The sequence below is a fragment of the Canis lupus genome, chromosome X (assembly GCF_003254725.2).
Source record: "Canis lupus dingo isolate Sandy chromosome X, ASM325472v2, whole genome shotgun sequence".
Lineage (NCBI taxonomy): Eukaryota > Metazoa > Chordata > Mammalia > Carnivora > Canidae > Canis > Canis lupus.
The window spans coordinates 118,764,460-118,782,759 of record NC_064281.1 but is presented as its reverse complement, the minus strand read 5'-3'; the positions used below and the strand labels follow the sequence as shown (position 1 = coordinate 118,782,759).

The 18,300-nt window shown below is 42.3% G+C and overlaps 1 protein-coding gene and 1 pseudogene across 1 annotated transcript in view; both read left to right on the top strand.

Annotated features, from left to right (window-relative positions):
• The window catches only part of LOC112663802 (melanoma-associated antigen 10-like), a 331,119-nt gene that overhangs the window by 40,485 nt on the left and 272,334 nt on the right, over positions 1–18,300 (top strand). The gene's annotated exons all lie outside the window — the stretch shown is intronic.
• On the top strand, positions 12,000–12,776 carry LOC112668562 (proteasome subunit alpha type-2-like; annotated as a pseudogene).

Genomic DNA, 18,300 nt, shown 5'->3' with positions numbered 1-18,300 from the left:
TTTTTTTTTTAAAGAAAATACAGCAGAAAAACAAGCATGCAAACTTAATTTGATCAAGTGTCTATTTGGGACTATCAATTTAAGGAACTAGGACGCCAAAGTACATGTTCAAGGACACCAAAATGTTTTGTTCAACATAATTCAGATTATGGGAAATGTCACAAAATTTGACCTGCTTTTTTCCCTCAAGAACAATAACTGCAAGGGGAGAAAAGAGTGATGTGGGAGGAAATCTACTGATTAAAAAAGACTAAAGGGATATAACCAAAAAAGTCACAGAATATAGGCCATATTTGTGATTCCAATAAACTTAAATTTTTTTTCCAGATCAGTTAAATGTGAAAAGTAACTGGACATTTGATACTAACAACTTCTTTAGATTTGTAGGAATGATAATTGTATTGCATTTATGTGTTACCAAAGATTTTTTTTTTGTCTTTTGGAAATGCATATTGAAATACTGATGAGATGAGATGAAACAGCAGTGTATCAGATGATCCTCACGTTAATCCATTGGCAGAGATGTGGGGAAGGTGAGGGTATATTGGAACCAGACTGGCCATGTACGAAAGATGATTACTGCTGGCCATTGGGTTTGTTATACTCTTCACTACTATTGTATGTGTTTTAGACTTTGTGTAATTAAGGTTTTATTATAATTATCATGCAATTGCTTTAGAAATCCTGGGTGAAATGGGCAATATATTTTTAAAAGAATTATTTATTTATTCATGAGACACACACACACACACAGAGACAGAGAGAGACAGAGAGAGGCAGAGACAGGCAGAGGGATAAGCAGGCTCCACGCAGGGAGCCTGACACGGGACTTGATCCCGGATCTCCAGGTTCAGGCTGTGGGATGAAGGCAGGCGCTAAACCGCTGAGCCACCCGGGCTGCCCAAAATGGACATTATTTTTAAAAAGAAAAGGACCATATCAGCCCATAGAGAAATAGAAAATTTAATTAAACAATACAAACTGAAACCATAGTCAACACCTAAACTATCCTTAGTTCCTGGACAGGCAGTATAGGTGGCCAAAGCTGAATGTTGCCAAATTTAACTCCAATTAAAGAAATTAAAAAATAAATAAAAAATAAAATGAGAAAAAAAGAAAACCTTATCTCCATCTTAACTCAAGTCTCCTGAAGCATACAAAAATATGGGGTTATTTAACTCGTTTTTCCAGGCTAGCTCTCTATACTTCTCATACCAGATGAGCACCCCATTTCCACACCGAAAACACTTGAGCCAAGTTCATTCTTACAGTAGCAAATATCCTAAGTAAATTGATACCATATTCATTATAGCAGTGAATTGACTGAACAAGCAGGCTTGGCTAAGAAGTGAAGAAATGATTTAAAGTAGAAAATACTTTGAATTTTATTTGGCCATGCTGACAAATTAAAGGGAAACATTATATCATGCCAATGGGTATGATAATAGCGCTTGAAAAAAATTCACCATAAGTACAAGACAAAAACTTTTAACAAATTTCCTAATAGCTACTCCAAATATACTTAAATGTGAAATGCGAGGTGCATTCCCAATGAAGACACGGATAAGACACAGATGTATGCTTTTACCTGTACCATTCAAAAGTACACTAGAACAGGGCAGCCCCGGTAGCTCAGTGGTTTAGCACCGCCTGCAGCCCAGGGTGTGATCCTGGAGACCCCGGATCGAGTCCCACATCGGGCTCCCTGCATGGAGCCTGCTTCTCCCTCTGCCTGTGTCTCTGCCTCTCTCTCTCACTCTGTGTGTCTCTCATGAATAAATAAATAAATAAATAAATAAATAAATAAATAAATAAATAAATATTTAAAATCTCTATAAAATAACAAAAACAACAGTACACTAGAACAGAGCCAGAACTATGCAAATCAAAATAAATGACTATCAAAAAGGAAGATAATGTTGCATGACAATATGATCATGTATATAGAGAATTCAGAGAAATAGGTATATGGGATATCTGAATTAGTAAGAGACTTCAGAAAAATTGTGTATGCTACATCACTATTGCAAGATCAAGGGCCTTCTACACACGCAAAAGTAATAACTATTTTGAAGATGTCATAGAACATATCCTGATAGATTGAGGTGAAAAAAAAGCCCTGAATAAAAGGAGCACTAAACCCTATTCATTGATGGGGAACAAAATGTTGTAGAGATGTCAATTCTGCTTAAAATTACTTTATTATTTTCTTTTCTTTTCTTTTTTACAGATTAGATGCCTTACCTGTACCTGGCAAGATGACGGTGAAGTGCAGGCTACTGTCTTCTGTTTCCAAAATCAAACCAGGAAAACTAGAGAAGGGAAAACAAAACTAATAAAAAAGCACAATATGAACAACAAAAACTTAACAGCAAAACATGAGAAACCCCTGGGGTAGACGGAAGACTGTGCTGAACTGATGAACAACAACAAAATCCCAGAGGAGAGAGTGCGAGGCTCTGCGTTCAGGGCAGCATTCAACATACCTGCCGTTCATCCAGATTCCAATATATGCCAGGCGCTGTGCAAGGTGCTTCTCATCCCTGACACATTCCTGTCATCCTACGGGGCAGGGCGGCTCAAACCCACGTACTTCACCGATGACAACCCCAATGCTCTCAGGGTTGGTCCTTCTCCCAGGATCCCATGGCTGGTGAGTGACAAGGCAGAGACTGGAACCCTGGTGCGAAGTCATGTCCAGTCCACAATGTTCCCATCCCACCCATCCTGTGGCCAGGCTTCTGACTCCTACTTCAGGAGTGAGGACAGCGTGGTGTCTCCCAAGTGACAAAAGGAAGGATGCCGTGGCGAAGGTAGAGACCTGGGCTAAGGAAGGCAGGTGACACTGAGAATCAAATACAGTTTGGAGATTGTCTGAGTTTTGTTCAGAGTAGACTGCAGATGCCACCATTTCTGTCCAGTTGCAGCACTTTCCCACGTGACAACATCCTTCCCTGGTCTTCCCCCATGTGTCCTCCTGTCCACCTCTGGTACCTGGCCTGCTGGCCAGCTTATCACTGCTACCTCCTCTCCAGGATGCACAGGGTCTTCTGTCCTCCCCTGACACAGAGCGTGCCTACCCCCTGCAAAAGCACCCCCTGGATACTCACCTTGGAATGACTCTGGTAGCCACAGTCCCTTTGACTTTGGGTAGGGACCTTTAAACCCTGGCAGTCCCTTTGGGCAATTTCAACACATTCTGAAAATGTTTCCCCAAGTGGGTGTGTGAGTAGACTGATTGGCTGCATAATTGACTAGATCTTTGGATACAAACTGGACTTTAAAGAGAGGGTTTTGGAACCTCCCTGATATTTGCAGTAAAATTTTAATGGGATGTGCTATTGGAAACTGGCTACTAAACACATATGCAGAGAAATGAACTTACCTAGGTGATCAAAACCCAGAGTTCCCCTCAAAAGTTGTAGTGAGAGAATACCATGGAAGGCAATGTGGAGCAAACATCTATTAGATTGAACTCTTAAAAACCCTACTACGAGGTGAAAAATGGTGCCTTAGTGGACGTGCTAGCTCAGATTAAAAGGGAAAAATAACTATCCTTCTTTGCGTACCAGCCCACAGGAAAATCCTGGCTTGCATTGTGCCTATTGGCCCTGGTGCAGGTGTTAAGGCATGTTCAGTCATGTGGAGGGCAGCAGATACTCAAAGGTTAAGATGTGACTCGTGGATCAAAAGGAAGGAGAAAATTCTCAGCCTACTGACATGATAGTTGCAAAGGGCAGCATAGAAAGGTACTATTGATTAAAGAATGGCAAATCCCCCCACTGACATTTACATGATCCTCTTAAAATTACGTGATATTGTATTTGAAAGCATCTGAAATTTGGAGACTATCCAAGCAAACCTGGCCTTCTCAGAAAGTCCTGCAAGAAGTGAAGAAGCTTGTGGTCATCACAAATTACAAGGGTCACTCTTAATTGAGCACCACCTACTGTGTAACAGTGTGTGGGAGAGACTACAAGTACTCACCACAACTCATCTTCCTTTCCCTCCTGGATACAGGGACACTACATTTCCAGTTGGCTTGTAGGTAGGAAGAGTCATGTGACTAGCTATTGTCACTGAGATATGAGCAGAAGCATTGTGTGTCCCATCTGAAGCCAGCATGCCATTTCTGTGCTTTCTCTTTTACTCAGCAGCCGACACGGTAATCTTTTTTTTTTTTCCAAAGATTTTATCTACTGGGGCACCTGGTAGCTCAGTCAGTTAAGTGTCTGCCTTTGGCTCAGGTCATGATCTCAGGGTCCTAGAATCAAGCCCTATGTTGGACTCCCTGCTCAGCGGGAGTCTGCTTGTCCCTCTCCCTCTGCCTGTCTCCACCACTCATGCTCTCTTTCTCTGTCTGAAATAAATAAATAAAATATTTTAAAAATATTTGATCTATTTATTTCCAGAGGGAGAATGAGAGCGTGAGAGAGCAGGGCTTGTGGGGTGGGAGTCAGAGTGAGAGGAAGAGAGAATCCCAAGCAGACTCCATGCTGAGCACAGAGCCTGACCAGGGGCTCAACCTCACGACCCTGACACCATGACCTGAAACAAAATCAGGAGTCCGATGCTAACCCAAATGTTCTTCCCAGGTGCCCTCAAACATGACAATCTTATGCTGAGATGGGGGCTCTTCAAAACAGCCTGGAAATTTGGGTCCCTTGAGAGTGGTGAGACCCTGCCAAACAGCATCAAAATTTAGGTGCACAAAAAACCAAACCTCTGCTGCGTTAAGCCATTCAAAGTTCGGGTTTTGCCTATTGCATCAACTAGAATTTGCATTAGCTGGCAAATACTCAGATGCTTTTATAGAGAATGACAAAAGCTTGCCACCCAGAAGGGGAAGGAGACAAGGGAACTCCCAGAGGATAGGGAAATCAGCGTGCTCTCACCCATCAGCACAATATAAATTCTCTAGGTCAGAGAACTGAGAAAGACAGCAGTGGCTTGGAGGTCTGAAAGCCCTAGAATTACCTTATCTATGCCCAGCAGATGTTGGGCACAGTTTTCTAGGGTATGCAAAGCAGGCAGTCCCTAAAAGGCTAAAAGTCAGCTTATTTGGAATACATTTAAAGCAACTAGATGTGTAAAAATTTGAGTGTGTTTGAGGATATTTTAGGAAAGGCCTTGGTTTCACATTTCTGCAGTCATCAAGAAACTGTGGAACACTCTGTCTCCGGCCCCCCTTTCTGAGAGCTTAATTTGCCTTCCTATTGTGCTTGGTTGGCCATTTCATCCTGAATGGTAGAGCTGTCCCTCTATGACTTGGCGGATACTGGTTCAGCTCGCTCTCCTTGTGAGGAAATCTCTCCTGCCACTATTTTGTTCTTTCACATCATTTTACTGATTTCCATGAAAAACGGGACTTTTAAAGTTACACATAGACTGGAATGGTTCCATCTGCCATTGAGTGTGTAATCATTAGGCATCTCTCCTACAGATGTTTTATTTTATTTTATTTTACTTATGAGAGAGAGAGAGAGAGAGAGAGAGGCAGAGACACAGGCACAGGCACAGGGAGAAGTAGCAGGCTCTATCCAGGGAGACGGACCCGGGACTTGATCCCAGGTCTCCAGGATCATATCCTGGGCTGAAGGGGGCACTAAAACACTGAGCCACCGAGGCTGCCCTCCTATAGATGTGTTAAGATATGCCATTTGTGTTACTTATCCTGCTTGTGCTTATGTTGGTGTTGACACGTTATGTGTACTGGAGGCCAGATTAAGTTGATCCAACACGATTGTGTGAGTTTTGAATAAGATATTGTTTAACACACATTTCCAGGTGTCAGGAGTATGATGAGTCAAGATACATGACTCCTGCCTTGCCTAGCTCACCCTCTGATAGGGTGGAATGGGCACATAATGTAATTTATCTCTGTTTCCAGAAGTGCTACAGCACATGGAAAACAACAACTTTTTTTTTTATTGGAGTCTCATTTGCCAACGTATAGCATAACACCCAGTGCTCATCCTATCAAGTGCCTTCCTCAGTGCCCATCACCCAGTCACCCAACCTCCCCGCCCACCTCCCTTTCCACCACTCCTTGTTCGTTTTCCAGAGTTAGGAGTCTCATGTTCTGTCACCCTCACTGATATTTCCCACTCATTTTCTCTCCTTTCTCCTAAATTCCCTTTCATTATTTTTTATTCCCCAAATGAATGAGACCATATATACTTTGCCCTCCGACTCTGCCTTTGACTTACTTCAATCAGCTTAATACCCTCCGATTCCATCTACGTCGAAGCAAAAGGTGAGTATTTTTCCTTTCTGATGGCTAAGTAATATTCCATTGTATCCATAGATGACAGCTTCTTTATCCATTCATCTTTCGATGGACACCAAGGCTCCGTCCACAGTTTGGCTATTGTGGACATTGCTGCTAGAAACATCGGGGTGCTGGTGTCCCGGCATTTCACTGCATCTGTATCTTTGGGGAAAATCCCCAGCAGTGCGATTGCTGGGTCGTAGTGCAGATCTATTTTTAGCTCTTTGAGAAACCTCCACACAGTGTTCCAGAGTGGCTGCACCAGTTCACATTCCAACAGGGTTCCCCTTTCTCCACATGGTCTCCAACATTTGTTGTTTCCTGTCTTGTTAATTTTCCCCATTCTCACTGGTGTGAGGTGGTATCTCATTGTGGTTTTGATTTATATTTCCCTGATGGCAAGGGATGTGGAGCATTTTCTCATGTGTTTGTTGCCCATGCGTATGTCTTCTTTGTGGAATTTCTTTTCATGTCTTTTGCCCATTTAATGACTGGAATGTTTGGTTCCTTGCTGTTGAGTTTAATAAATTCTTTATAGATCTTGGATACTAGCCCTTTATCTGATGGGTCATTTGCAAATATCTTCTCCCATTCTTTAGGTTGTCTTTTAGTTTTGTTGACTGTTTTCTTTGCTGTGCAGACACTTTTTATCTTGAATAGGTCGCAATAACTCATTTTTGCTTTTCTTTCCCTTGCCTTCATAGATGTGATCTTGCAAGAAGTTGCTGTTGCCACATTCAGAAAGGGTGTTGCCTGTGTTCTCCTATGGGATTTTGATGGAATCTTGTATCACATTTAGATCTTTCATCCATTTTGAGTTTATCTTTGTGTATGGTGTAAGAGAATGGTCTCGTTTCTTTCTTCTGCACGTGGCTGTCCCATTTTCCCAGCACCATTTTTTGAAGAGACTGTGCTTTTTCCAGCGGATAGTCTTTCCTGCTTTGGAATGAAGGTGATGCTGGCCTCATAAATGAGTTTGGAAGTACTCCATCTCTTCCTATCTTTCGGAACAGCTTTAGTTGAATAGGTATAGTTTCTTCTTTAAACGTTTGACAGAATTCCCGTGGGAAGTCATCTGGCCCTGGACTTTTGTGACTTGGGAGGTTTTTGATGATCGCTTCAATTTCCTCCCTGGTTATGGGCTTGCTTCGGTTTTCTATTTCTTCCTGCTGCAGTTTGGGAGTTTGTGGTTTTCCAGAAATGCGTCCATTTCTTCTAGATTGCCTAATTTATTGGTGTACAGTTGCTCATAACATGATTTTAAAATCATTTGTATTTCCTTGGTATTGGTGGGGATCTCTCCTTTTTCATTCATGATTTTATTAATTTGAGTCTTTTCTCTTTTGTTTTTAATAAGGCTGGCTCCTGGTTTACCTATCTTATTAATTATTTCAACGAACCAACTCCTGGTTTTGTTGATCTGTTCTACAGTTTTTCTGGTGTCTATTTCATTGAGTTCTGCTCGAATCTTTATTAACTCTCTTCTTCTGCTGGGTGTACGTTTTATTTGCTGTGTCTTCTCCAGTTCCTTTAGGTACAAGGTTAGCTTGTGTTTGAGGATTTTCTCCAGTTTTTTTCGGGGATGCTTGTATTGTGATGTATTTCCTTCTCAGGACTGCTTTGGCTGCATCCCAAAGATTTTGAATGGTTGTATCTTCATTCTCATTAGTTTCCATGAACCTCTTTGATTCTTCTCTAATTTCCTGGTTTACCCTTTCATCTTTTAGCAGGATGGTCTTTAACCTCCACGTGTTTGAATTTCTTCCAAATTTCTTCTTGTGATTGAGTTCTAGTTTCAAAGCATTATGGTCTGAAAACATGCAGGGGACAATCCCAATCTTTTCGTATCGGTTAAGACCTGATTTGTGACCCAGTATGTGGTCTATTTTGGAGAAAATTCCACATGCACTTGAGAAGAATATGTATTCAGTTGCGTTTGGATGTAAAGTTCTGTAAATATCTGTGAAGTACATATGGTCCAGTGTGTCATTTAAAGCTCTTGTTTCTTTGGAGATGTTGTTCTTAGGAGATCTGTCATTTGCAGAAGGCACCAAATTGAAGTCTCCCAGTAGAATGTATTATTATCTAAATATGTCTTAACTTTGGTTATTAGTTGATTGATATACTTGGCAGCTCCCACATTATGGGCATAAATATTCATGATTGTTAGGTCTTCTTGTTGCATAGTCGCTTTAAGTATGATATCGCGTCCCTCTTCATCTCTTACTACAGTCTTTGGGATAAACTTTATCTGAAATGAGGATGGCTACCCCTGCTTTCTTTTGTGGGCCATTTGAATGGTACATGGTTCTCCAACCTTTCATTTTCAGGCTGTAGGTGTCCTTAGGTCTAAAATGAGTCTCCTGTACACAACAAATAGATGGGTCTTGCTTTTTTGTCCAGTCTGAAACCCTGCGCCTTTTGATGGGATCATTAAGCCTATTGACATTCAGAGTTACTATTGAAAGGTATGAATTTAGTGTCATCAAAATACCTATTCAGTCCCCATTTTTGTCGATTGTTTCTTTGGGCATCCTCTTTCATTAACAGAGTCCCCCTTAATATTTCTTGCAGAGCTGGTTTGATGGTCACATATTCTTTCAGTTTCTGCCTATCTTGGAAGCTATTTATCTCTCCCTGTATGCTGAATGAGAGCCTTGCTGGAAAAAGTATTCTTGGCTGCCTGTTCTTCTCATCTAGGACCCTGAATATATCCTGCCAGCCCTTTCTGGCCTGCCAGGTCTCTGTGCAGAGGTCTGCTGTTAATCTAGTTGTTCTCCCCATGTAAGTCAGGGATCTCTTGTCTCTTGCTGCTTTAAGGATTTTCTCTTTATCTTTGGAATTGGCAAGTTTCACTATGAATGTCGAGGTGTTGAAAGGTTTTTATTGATTTCAGAGGGGGATCTCTCTATCTCCTGGTTCTGAATGCCTTTTTTCCTCCCCAAGGTAGGGAAGTTCTCAGCTATGATTTGTTCAAATACATATTCTGGTCCTCTGTCCCTTTTGGCACCCTCTGGAACCCCAATTAAATGTAGATTTTTCCTTCTGAGGCTGTCATTTCTTTCCCTTGACCTTTCCTCATGATCTTTTCATTGTTTTTCTCTTATATCCGCAGCTTCCTTCCTTGACATCAACCTGTCTTCTATGTCACTCACTCATTCTTCTACCTCCTTAACCCTTGTCGGTAGGACCTCCAGTTTGGATTGCATCTCATTTAATTGATTTTTACTTTCGGCCTGATTAGATAAATTCTACGTCATGAAGTCTCTTGAATCCTTTATACTTTTTTTCCAGAACCACAAGTAGCTTTATAATTGTGCTTCTGAATTGGATTTCTGACATCAAATTGTAATCCAAATCCTGTAACTCTGTGGGAGAGGGTACTGTTGCTGATTCTTTATTTTGTGGTGAGTTCTTTTTCTCGTCATTTTGCTCAGTGCAGTGGCTAAAAATGAGTTGTGTTGGAAAAAGGAAGAAAAAAAGATAGAAAAAAAGAAAAAGCAAACAAAGAAACAAAGAGAAACAAATAAACACAAAAACAAGGAGGGGTATCCTCTGGTTCTATATACTGTAAACCCCTGGAATTGCCCTGGAGCTTTCCATTGCTGCTTGGTCCACAACTTGCTCTTCCCCTGTCCTTCCAGCTGGTCTTCTGTGGGAGGAGCCTGCTGTGCTTTTTCTCAGGTGTGTGCACCTGGGGGAGCTGTGGAGCCCCCTGCCAGGTGCACGGCTCAGTGGGAGCTGTTTACCCTGTGAGGCCTATATCCCTTGGCGGCCTCAACGCTCCCAGGCACAGGTGACACCAGGAGGAACGACCACACTGGTAGCGGCCAGCACTCCAGCCCTGGAGTTAGCTCCTGCTGTAAGGATGGCAGCTCCCAGAATGCACTGGCCTGGATGCCCCGGGGGTGGGGGGCGCTGTCGTGCACAGCTCAGCGGGGCCAGGTGGTAGGACCATCCCCGGTGTCCTGGGCCCTCCCGGCCTCCGCCTGTCCCAGGGAGACCACAGGATAGGGGGCTGTGTCCCCGTCACCCTGGGCTCCAGTGCCTGCACCACTGGAATCATGCTCCCAGGGCTGCCAAGTAACCTCCACCAGAGCCACCGCCTGAGCTGCTCCCGAGGCCCCACTGGACACCCGCTCCAGCCCTTTACCTTGGACCGGGGGTGTGGGGTGCTCTCCCCAAGGCACTTCTGTTCTGTGAGGGACCCCGGGAACCTGGGAGCTCCACTGCCCCTCCTGGGATCCTGCCCGAGGTCCCTGCCAGCACCTTTCTATCCGGGAAGAATCCAGGTGGATTTTTTATCATTCCTGCTTCTCCGGGACTGGGCTTTCCTGTCCCAGGGTCTCTCGCTGCCCGCCCCCCTTAGCCCAGCTCCTTGTGGGGCCCCTCCCCCACCGAATTCTTTTTTATTTTTTTTCCCATGGTCCAACCTTGTTAGAAGCGCAAACTCCTCTCTCTGTAGCATTCCCGCCATTCTCTCTGTAAATCAGGGGATGATGTGGGTTTTCAGGACGATTTGAAAGTTATCTAGGTAAGTTGGTGGGGACAGGTGACTTGGGGACCCTACTATTCTGCCATCTTGCCCCGCCCCTCTCGACAACAACAATTTATAATTACAAATGTGTTTGCTTCTGAGAGAGAATAGTTTATTTACTCAGACTCAGATATAAAGGACACAGCCAGGTACATGGCTGAGAGCAGGGACTCTGGACCCAGGCAATGGGGGTTTGAATCCTGACTGCCACTTCCCAGCTTTGGGATCTTGAGGAAGCTCCTGTCCTCACTGTGCCTCAGGTCCCTTATCTATAAACCGTGGATAACAGTTGTACTTACCTAATGGAGCCGTTATGAGGACTAAGCCAAGTAATCCATGTAGAGCACATATGACAGACCTGGCACATAGCAAATGCCAAGTGAGTACTCGTGAATGTTGCAAATCCTGGCCTCACTCCACACTCATGTATGGTCTCAGGATAAAGTCAGTCAAGTAACAGAGGGTTCGTAAAGCAGGGGTAATACTTGTACATCATAGAGCTCTGGTGAACCTGAAGCACTTAGCCTCCTGCAGCACATGGTATTGCAGTTACTGTCATCCTTGGGGCTGGCACTGACATCCTCCCTTTTATCCCTCAATGCTCCAGAGGGCACTATTACATCTATCAAATATCGCCCTTTGCCACCATCCAATGGCCAGTTCTAATAAAATCCCTTCATGTCTGGAGCAGGCTTCTGTCATCATCACACGGCGCTGTTCATCAGTGTAGGGGTCACAGGCATTTTCTCACTGGAGCCCAAAAGCAGCCTGGGCATTTTGATTGTCCATGACCCTACCGACTTACTGCAGGATACATATATTGCTGTCATCATGATAAAAATAGCAACCTCTTACTAGAACTTTTCAATCTATACAACGGGTCATGGAAATGATCTCATTTGCTAAAGCAAGCAGCAAGGAACAATAGGCTTTGATTCTGGCTTTTGATTGAGCCCAAACCCAACACCTAGGGGGCTGGAGGTCTGGAATTTCTGTCAGAAAACATGGATGGCCCCTTTACCTCTGACTTAAGCTTCCAGTAGCTAAATCTCAGAGTCTAACTTGAATTTCCTCCTGCCATTCGCTTCTGCCACCATTCCAGAATGAAGTGGTCACAAGGAATAATTTGAAACCGGATGTTGACCACTCAGTAGGCTCTTCTCATTTAGATAAATAAGTAGATCAGGCTGTGCTCTGGCACTCCAGGCAAAGATGGTGGAGCGCAGTTACAGCTTTTCACTGACTACATTCAGCCCATCTGGTAAACTTGTCCAGATTGAATATGCATTGGCTGCTGTAGCTGGAGGAGCCCCTTCAGTTGGAATTAAAGCCGCAAATGGTGTGGTATTCGCAACTGAGAAGAAACAGAAATCTATTCTGTATGATGAGCGAAGTGTCCACAAAGTGGAACCAATTACCAAGCACATAGGCCTGGTGTATAGTGGCATGGGCCCAGATTACAGAGTGCTCGTGCACAGAGCTCGAAATCTTGCTCAGCAATACTATCTCGTTTACCAAGAACCCATTCCCACAGCTCAGCTGTGGAATCCTGTGAATATACTAAATTACTAAATTACTAATTACAGAGTTGCTTAAGTGATGCAAGAATACACTCAGTCAGGTGGTGTTCGTCCATTTGGAGTTTCCCTACTAATTTGTGGTTGGAATGAGGGGCGACCGTATTCATTTCAGTCAGATCCATCTGGAGCTTACTTTGCCTGGAAAGCCACAGCAATGGGAAAGAACTATGTGAATGGGAAGACTTTCCTTGAGAAAAGATATAATGAAGACCTGGAACTTGAAGATGCCATTCATACAGCCATATTAACCCTAAAGGAAAGCTTTGAAGGAAAAATGACAGAAGACAACATAGAGGTTGCAATCTGCAATGAAGCTGGATTCAGAAGGCTCACTCCGACTGAAGTTCAGGATTACCTGGCTGCCATAGTATAATAACCAAGTGACTGAGAAATCTGGAATTTCAGATAATCCCTCTACTTAAATATGTTTAAAGTATGTTTTGTTTTGCAGACTTTTTCATACTTATTTCTACATGGTTTAATGGACTGATTTTTTTTTGTTTGTTTTACTATCTTTTTATTTTTTTTAATTTATTTTTTATTGGTGTTCAATTTACTAACATACAGAATAACCCCCCGTGCCCGTCACCCATTCACTCCCACCCCCTGCCCTCCTCCCCTTCTACCACCCCTAGTTCGTTTCCCAGAGTTAGCAGTCTTTACGTTCTGTCTCTCTTTCTGATATTTCCCACACATTTCTTCTCCCTTCCCTTATATTCCCTTTCACTATTATTTATATTCCCCAAATGAATGAGAACATATAATGTTTGTCCTTCTCCGACTGACTTACTTCACTCAGCATAATACCCTCCAGTTCCATCCACGTTGAAGCAAATGGTGGGTATTTGTCATTTCTAATAGCTGAGTAATATTCCATTGTATACATAAACCACATCTTCTTTATCCATTCATCTTTCGTTGGACACCGAGGCTCCTTCCACAGTTTGGCTATCGTGGCCATTGCTGCTATAAACATCGGGGTGCAGGTGTCCCAGCGTTTCATTGCATTTGTATCTTTGGGGTAAATCCCCAACAGTGCAATTGCTGGGTCGTAGGGCAGGTCTATTTTTAACTGTTTGAGGAACCTCCACACAGTTTTTCAGAGTGGCTGCACCAGTTCACATTCCCACCAACAGTGTAAGAGGGTTCCCTTTTCTCCGCATCCTCTCCAACATTTGTTGTTTCCTGCCTTGTTAATTTTCCCCATTCTCACTGGTGTGAGGTGGTATCTCATTGTAGTTTTGATTTGTATTTCCCTGATGGCAAGTGATGCAGAGCATTTTCTCATATGCATGTTGGCCATGTCTATGTCTTCCTCTGTGAGATTTCTCTTCATGTCTTTTGCCATTTCATGATTGGATTGTTTGTTTCTTTGGTGTTGAGTTTAATAAGTTCTTTATAGATCTTGGAAACTAGCCCTTTATCTGATATGTCATTTGCAAATATCTTCTCCCATTCTGAAGGTTGTCTTTGAGTTTTGTTGACTGTATCCTTTGCTATGCAAAAGCTTCTTATCTTGATGAAGTCCCAATAGTTCATTTTTGCTTTTGTTTCTTTTGCCTTCGTGGATGTATCTTGCAAGAAGTTACTATGGCCGAGTTCAAAAAGGGTGTTGCCTGTGTTCTTCTCTAGGATTTTGATGGAATCTTGTCTCACATTTAGATCTTTCATCCATTTTGAGTTTATGTTTGTGTATGGTGAAAGAGAGTGGTCTAGTTTCATTCTTCTGCATGTGGATGTCCAATTTTCCCAGCACCACTTATTGAAGAGACTGTCTTTCTTCCAATGGATAGTCTTTCCTCCTTTATCGAATATTAGTTGCCCATAAAGTTCAGGGTCCACTTCTGGATTCTCTATTCTGTTCCACTGATCTATGTGTCTGTTTTTGTGCCAGTACCACACTGTCTTGATGACCACAGCTTTGTAGTACAACCTGAAATCTGGCATTGTGATGCCCCCAGATATGGTTTTCTTTTTTAAAATTCCCCTGGCTATTCGGGGTCTTTTCTGATTCCACACAAATCTTAAAATAATTTGTTCTAACTCTCTGAAGAAAGTCCATGGTATTTTGATAGGGATTGCATTAAACGTGTATATTGCCCTGGGTAACATTGACATTTTCACAATATTAATTCTGCCAATCCATGAGCATGGAATATTTTTCCATCTCTTTGTGTCTTCCTCAATTTCTTTCAGAAGTGTTCTATAGTTTTGAGGGTATAGATCCTTTACATCTTTGGTTAGGTTTATTCCTAGGTATCTTATGCTTTTGGGTGCAATTGTAAATGGGATGCAAAAATTCTCAACAAGATACTGGCCAATAGGATCCAACAGTACATTAAGAAAATTATTCACCATGACCAAGTAGGATTTATCCCTGGGACACAAGGCTGGTTCAACACCCGTAAAACAATCAATGTGATTCATCATATCAGCAAGAGAAAAACCAAGAACCATATGATCCTCTCATTGGATGCAGAGAAAGCATTTGACAAAATACAGCATCCATTCCTGATCAAAACTCTTCAGAGTGTAGGGATAGAGGGAACATTCCTCGACATCTTAAAAGCCATCTATGAAAAGCCCACAGCAAATATCATTCTCAATGGGGAAGCACTGGGAGCCTTTCCCCTAAGATCAGGAACAAGACAGGGATGTCCACTCTCACCACTGCTGTTCAACATAGTACTGGAAGTCCTAGCCTCAGCAATCAGACAACAAAAAGACATTAAAGGCATTCAAATTGGCAAAGAAGAAGTCAAACTCTCCCTCTTCGCTGATGACATGATACTCTACATAGAAAACCCAAAAGTCTCCACCCCAAGATTGCTAGAACTCATATAGCAATTCGGTAGCGTGGCAGGATACAAAATCAATGCCCAGAAGTCAGTGGCATTTCTATATACTAACAATGAGACTGAAGAAAGAGAAATTAAGGAGTCAATCCCATTTACAATTGGACTGATGTTTTTAAAACGATACTTATAAATCATAATAAACTGTTAAATCCAACTTCTAGCTTTTTAGGAGTTAGTAAAATTTTAAAATAGTGATTTCCTGCTTTTTATCACAGTTGACTTCTGGAAACTACACTGCAGAGCAGAAGGGTGAACTCATTCTTCATGCAATTTTGGTTCAGTCAAGTCTTGGTATATTCTTTACTGTCAGATATTGTCTGTCAGTAAAGCAGAACTGCTTTTAGTAAACATCATTGCATTTACAGCTGAGAGAAGCTCTAGGATTCATGAGATAAGACGGATAGCATAGGTGTTTTGTAGGCATCGTTAGATGTGGATCAGTGAGACCCCAGGACAGTGACATTGTACTAGAGCTATGAAGGGTGCTAGGCTGAAGGGTTTCCTATGGGAGATCCGTGATGTAAGTAAATAAAAAATGGTTTATTGGTTGGTTTGTCCATCACAAGTAGGTAAATATTTAAAAGGAGCCCCTCAGGTTCTTTTTTTTTTTTTTTTTTTTTTTTTAAAAGATTTTTATTTATTTATTCATTCATAGAGACAGAGAGAGAGAGACAGACAGGCAGAGGGAGAAGCAGGCTCCATGCAGGGAGCCCGACGTGGGACTCGATCCCGGGTCTCCAGGATCACACCCCGGCTGCAGGTGGCGCTAAACCGCTGCGCCACCGGGGCTGCCCGCCCCTCAGGTTCTATTAGACTTCTTACACCCAAGGATGAACCTTAAGTGCTGGAAATAAAATCCTAATACTTAAACATCAAAAAAAAGATAAATAATAAGTAGATCAATAGCCTGATATGTGCGTGTCACACCCAAATACTCATGCATATCTTTCCACCACCCCGTCATGATTTATGAGTCAAGCAGCACAAGGCACGTGTTATGTTTGCTGACCATCAAACACATCCTGTGGTTACTTGAGATATAGTTGGGAGCCTTGGCCTAGATGGAAAATTGATGTCAACAGGATTCTCATATTTGGGATCAGCCTCTAAATAGTTCTATCATGTCTCTCTTCTTCTAAACCTACACTTGGGTTTTCCCATACATCTGCTCCCCTCGTATGTGAGGATGCATGCTGCTTTCTGGTCCTTGCTGTTATCCCAGAACATACAAAAGAGCTCAGCACCTGAAAAGGCAGTTCCCTGCAGGGAAGAGGTACCAGTAAGAGGAGCCAGACAGGCAGCTCTCTGTGAGGTTTCCAGAGAAACAGCTGTTGCAAGTCATTCCAATTTTGTTTAAGGGACCCCAAACCAGTTGCTTTCAAATTAGTTGTAAATACATTAAAACTGTTTGCTACTCAAAATTTCCCAGCATCTTAAGGAACCTTCGCGAGTCCTGCCATGAGGTTTCATTCCTGAATTGTGTCAAGTGCTGCCACACTGCCTGGCACATTGGAGGGAGCAGATAAACTGTGACCCAAGTTCATGGGAGATGTCAGCTCATGGAAGAGCTAAAGGAAACAAAGAGCATCTTGGTAGATGTGCCCACAACTTAGGCTTTGTTTCACTTGTTACAGAATGTAAACTGCTTCTTTCACCGTCTCTACCACCTTGGTTTCTAGATGTGTATGATGTTAGACCTGGAAGAGCCCTTAGAGACTGTATCAGTTGGGAAAGCCTACATTATGCTGTGCCCCTCACCCCGTGCATTTTCTGACCCAACCTTCTATTGTTCTGCTGCTCACTCCTGATTTATCTACTATTTATATACTACTGGTTCTCTTTCTCTGGTTGAACTCTTAACTGCTACAACACCTATAGGATGGATAAAATAAAATAGGATAAATGTTGGAAGGAAGCGAAGACATTGGAACCCACATATATTGCTGTTGGGAATGTAAAAGAATGCACCTACTTTGAAAAGCACTTAGAAAGATCCTAAGAAAGTTAAACACAAAGTTATCATATGACCTAGAAATTCCATTCCTACATATATACGCAAGAGAAGTGAAACACACGTTCACACAAATTTGTGTGTCTGAATATTCACAGCAGTGTTTTTCATAATATCCTGAATGCGGAAACAACTCAAGTGTACATCAACAGATGGGTAAAGAAAATGTCGTACTATGTCATACAATGACTACTCATGCATTCAAAAGGAATGAACTAAACACATAAGATAAAAAAAAAAGAAGGCGGGACTGATACTTTCTTCCACATGGATCAAACTTTAAAATATTCTGCTAAGTTAAAGTCCCCAAAACAGGCAAATCCACAGATGTGGAAAGGAGACCAGTTACTGCCAGAAGTTTTGGGTAAAAGTGAATGATTCCTAATGGCTATGGAAGTCATTTAAGTCATTCCTTAAAAGGGAATGACTCTTTTTGGGGTAATGAAAATATTCTAGAGTCAGACAGTGGTGATGGATTTAAAATCCTGTGAATATACTAAAATTACTAAATTACATATTTTAAAGGGGTGGATTTAGTTATGTGAATTATACCTAAATAAAAGTATTATTAATAAAAAAAGAAGGTGGTTCTCCTACTTGGGGTCTAAGAATGAGATGCAGTCTCCTACTCAAAAACTTTAATTTCTGTCATTTGGGAGTGTGTGGATGGGCTGCCTTTTATGGCAGGAGCAGCAAGGCTCTTATACCTGCAATTCTTTTTTTATTTATTTATTTATTCATGAGAGTTACAGAAAGAGGCAGAGACACAGGCAGAGGTAGAAGGAGACTCCCTGCTGAGTGATGAGTACCAATGTGGGACTCGATTCCAGGACCCCGGGATCATGACCTGAGCCGAAGGCACATGCTCCACCATTGAGCCACTCAGGTACCCTACCCACGTTTCAACAGTGCTAAGGCATAGGGGGAATTCAGTCATTGACTATAAGATTCCCCCTTCAAGAGACGACTTGCTGCCCTGCCTCAAATATTATGATTCGCTGATAGTCCCTATCAACTTCTATGTGTTCTGTCTTTACGATATA